Source organism: Sinocyclocheilus grahami, unplaced genomic scaffold, assembly GCF_001515645.1.
Source record: "Sinocyclocheilus grahami isolate Dianchi unplaced genomic scaffold, SAMN03320097.WGS_v1.1 scaffold218.1, whole genome shotgun sequence".
Lineage (NCBI taxonomy): Eukaryota > Metazoa > Chordata > Actinopteri > Cypriniformes > Cyprinidae > Sinocyclocheilus > Sinocyclocheilus grahami.
Genome location: NW_015505397.1, coordinates 1,059,591 through 1,064,052, shown reverse-complemented (window position 1 = coordinate 1,064,052; position 4,462 = coordinate 1,059,591). Strand labels below are relative to the sequence as shown.

General features: G+C 39.5%; 1 pseudogene; it reads left to right on the top strand.

The window, feature by feature from the left end:
- Window positions 1-234: 234 nt before the first annotated feature.
- LOC107596351 (protocadherin gamma-A11 pseudogene) lies at window positions 235-2,907 on the top strand (annotated as a pseudogene).
- The last annotated feature ends 1,555 nt before the right edge of the window (window positions 2,908-4,462 follow it).

The following is a 4,462-nucleotide window of genomic DNA, read 5'->3' as shown; positions in this document are numbered from 1 at the left end:
TATTGAGATCTCATTTATTTGATATTAGGTCAATATCAAATAACAGAATGACTAATCGGTTATTTAATATTAATCAGTACTAATTATACTCCTATTTTCTTTATTTTAAGAAAATAAATAAATAAACCCAGTGGTGTTTTGATTATTCATGGTAACACAAGTTTGTGGATGGTGTGTCTGTAACTCTTTCTTTTGGTCTCTGGGTGACGCTCTTATGTTATATACAGCTCAGCCAGTGATCTCATCTGTGCTGTGTGCCCTGATTCAATTTAATCAGTGTTAAACAGCGAGCAGAGGAGGGGAGGAATGAGGGATAGATGGGGAGGGGAATGCTGTAGGCATGCAGAGGAAGGGAGAGATGAAAATAAAAGTCTAAGCCGTCAGGAGCAGTCATCAGAGTGCAGTGTCTGCCCCAGCTATTTGAGGATCTGTTCAGAATGTGCTTTGATTGTCATTATTTTTATTCTTTTTCATTTAAATGTAGCCATTAATGTTTCACAACATGACTTTTTTGTCAAGATGCGTTCGGGCCAATTTCTGGCTTCAGCTTTGTTTCTGCTTCTTTTGCATGTGCGGTTGTCTCAGTGAAGTGCGTTATTCAATTCCAGAGGAGATGCAGCAAGGCTCCGTCATCGGCAATGTGGTGAGAGATTTGGGAATAGATGTGACTGAGCTCGTGAGGCGCAACGCTCGAGTCGTTGCTGAGGGGAGCCGACAGTTTTGCGAGCTGAGCGCAGAAACAGGCTCTCTGTTGGTGAGCGAGAGAATGGACCGTGAGGAGCTTTGTGCACAGTCTGCGCTGTGCATCTTGCAATTCCAACTTCTCCTGGAAAATCCGCTCAAAGTGTACAGTCTCCTCTTAGACATCCAGGACATTAACGATAACAGTCCGGCGTTTGACAACGGTCAGATTGAGCTGGAGCTACTGGAGTCAACGGTCCTGGGGAGGCATTTTCCACTTGAAAGTGCTCACGATCCTGACATAGGAGCTAATTCAGTTCAGCATTATCAACTCAGTGAGAATGAATATTTTGCTTTGGAGATGAATACCCAGGTGGACAGAAATGCGTATCCTGAATTGATCCTTAAAAAACCTTTAGATCGAGAAAACCAAGCTGATCACTTTCTGACTCTAAGTGGACTGGATGGTGGCCGACCTTTTCGTTCTGGAACAGCATCAATTCACATTCACGTGTTGGACGCCAATGATAACATTCCTATGTTTGGTCAAAGTGTGTACGAAGTCAGAGCACTGGAAAATTCAGCTCGAGGCACTGTGTTGGTTAAATTAAATGCAACAGATTTAGACAGTGGGATTTATGGGGAAATTAGTTACTCTTTCAGTCACATGCCTGATCAGACGAGGGGGGTTGTGGAGGTCAACCCTGTGACGGGTGAGGTGAAGGTCATGGGTGCGTTGGATTATGAGGAGGCCAGTTCTCACAAACTGGATGTACAAGCCAAAGATGGAGGAGGACAGTCATCTCACTGTAAACTCATTATAGATGTGATAGATGTGAATGACAATGCTCCTGTTATTGCAGTTAAATCAACTTCGGCTACTCTGCCAGAAGATGCTTCACCTGGAACCATGGTGGCTTTGCTGCATGTTTATGACCTTGATACTGGCACCAGTGGATGGGTCACATGTGAAATATCTGATGACGTGCCATTTAAACTTGTTTCAGAGGTAAAGAATTACTTCATGCTTGTGATTGATGGAGTTTTAGACCGTGAAATGTGTCCTCTCTATAACATAACTGTGACTGCTATGGATGCTGGCACACCCCCTTTATTCAGCAGTAAAACTGTAGCCATAACAGTCATAGACATTAATGATAATCCTCCTATTTTTAGACACAGTGACTACAGCATCAAATTTGTAGAGAATCAGCCTCAGGGAACCCTGGTTATTAAGGTCACAGCTGATGATGCAGATGAAGGGCAGAATGCTAGAATCCTGTATTCTCTTTCAGAAGATGCAGCCTCTCATCTTTCCATCAATGCAGAAACTGGTGAGATATTTACTCTGCACCCCTTTGATTACGAAACATCCACTCACTTCCATGTTCAAGTTATGGCACGTGATGAAGGCAGGCCATCGTTCACTAGCACATGCACTGTCCAGATTTTTATTGCAGATCAGAACGACAATGCTCCAGTTGTTCTTTACCCAGTTCAATTTGATGGGTACCTTGCACATGACATTGTGCCTCGAGCTGCTCGTGCAGGTTATCTGGTCACCAAAGTGGTTGCAATTGATGCAGACGCAGGGCACAATGCATGGCTGTCCTATCGTATTGTAAAAGCTACCCAGCCTAATTTGTTCTCCATTGGACTGCACTGTGGGGAAATTAGGACACTAAGGCCATTTGCAGAAGATGAAGAAATCAAGCAGACCTTGATAGTCTCTGTGAGTGATAATGGGCTTGAATCTTTGTCTGCAACTGCAACTGTCAATCTTATGATAGAAGACGGCTTGCCTATCATCGATGAGCTCTTTGCACATGGCACAGATAAATCACATGGACACAGTGACCTTACTTTATATTTAATAATGGCTCTGGCAGGCATGTCTAGTCTTTTTCTTGTGCTCATCATTGCCGTGGTCTACATGAGATTATGTAGATACCGATATATGTACCGTTCAACTGCAAACTTACCAGTTTTTCCTCCTACCTACGGACCACCTGGCTACTCTGACGTGAGCCGCTTCAATACTCTGCAGAAAGATGATCGATATAACTCATTCTTAACCACAGGCTCATGGAAAGGGGACTTCAGATTTGGTTCTGACTTTGTTGGTTTGGACATGCTGAATAAGAGAGGGACGTCGTTGCATGTGGATGGCCGCAGCGCCACACGTGCAAAGGTCTTAGTGCCACATAAACTCTAACCCTGATGGTTTGACCATGACAATCATACAGAAAATCCTTATCAACAAATTGGACTGAAAAGCCTTTAATCAAACAAATAACAAATGTTCATTATTATAATGCACATCCTCAGTGAGTCCCTCGCTATAATGTTGTATGTTTTTTCTGCTTTAATTTTGCATGTGACATGATTTGTTTTACACAATTTGTAAACACTCAAGATATTTTTTATTGTATAATAAGTGCATATTTATATATTGTATATTTAAGTGTATATATATATATATATATATATATATATATATATATGTATATGTATATGTATATGTATATACAGTATATGTATATATGGTTTGCAAGGATTTATTCACTTAATTTAGACATCAATAGTATTTCAACTTTTTTTAACTTTTACTTCTTTCACGAGCACTCTTCTATTTCTGTGAATCATATTTATCATGATTTCATCTTCAGTTCTCTTTCTGTACTCTTGATCTTTATTTTCAGGTTTATACATAAGCTGTTGTGTAATGCTGTTTCCTTTCTTATGTTATTGTAAAATTCAGTCTTGAATGTGTAGTTTGTGACTTTAAACTTAAAATTCAAATAATAAATATTTCCTTTGAATTGTATAACATGAACCATGCATGTACTTATTTATACAGAGAATAATTTTTACCAATATATATTAACCTCTAGGTATTTAGTTATTGTATTACAGCCTCTATATAGACACTTTGGATATTTTAACATTTACTCTGAATAGTGCTGTTTATGTGCATTATGTCCTTAAGTGATTTTAAGTTCTAGGAAAGGAGTTATGTTGTCAAATTAGTTTATCAAAAGGGGCACAATCTGAGCATCTCTCTCAAATGGGAAATATGAATGTACTCCATGCAACATTCAACAATCTTCCTAGTGTTCCGATATGTCTGACATCAGGGGCGCCGCTAGCAATTTTGGGCCCTATGAAAGCATATGAGGTTGGACCCCCTACCACACCAAACATACATTGCCCAAAGTATTGGGACACCCCCTTCTGATTAACAATTTTGACTACTTTAGTAATTTCCACACGTACAAATCGTAATGTTTAAGCATATAATGACATTCTAGGGAATTGTGTGCTTCTAATTTTATGCCAATAGTTTGAACAGGAACCTTTTCTATTCTAACACAACAATGCCTCTGTGCATAAGGCAAAGTATATATAAAAAAAAAAAAAAGATTGATTCAGTCAGTGTGGAAGAACTTGACTGGTCTGCATAAAGCCAAGTCCTAATCCCAGTTTGAACACCTCTGGTGTGATTTTAAATGCAGACCCTGAGTCAAAAACTCACCACCAAACACCAATGACTTGTACATACTACTTTAAAAACAGAAAAAGGAACTTCCAAAACTGTGGCATCAAAGATGTAAACATAATTCATGTATTTAAAAATTGTATTTCCATCTCTTTTGCCACAGTTTTGGAAGTGTCTAAAATGATTGTACGCATATGTACAAGTCATTGGTGTTTGGTGATGAGTTTTTGGCTCAAGGTCTGCATTTAAAGTCACACCAGAGGTGTTCTGCAGACCAGTCAA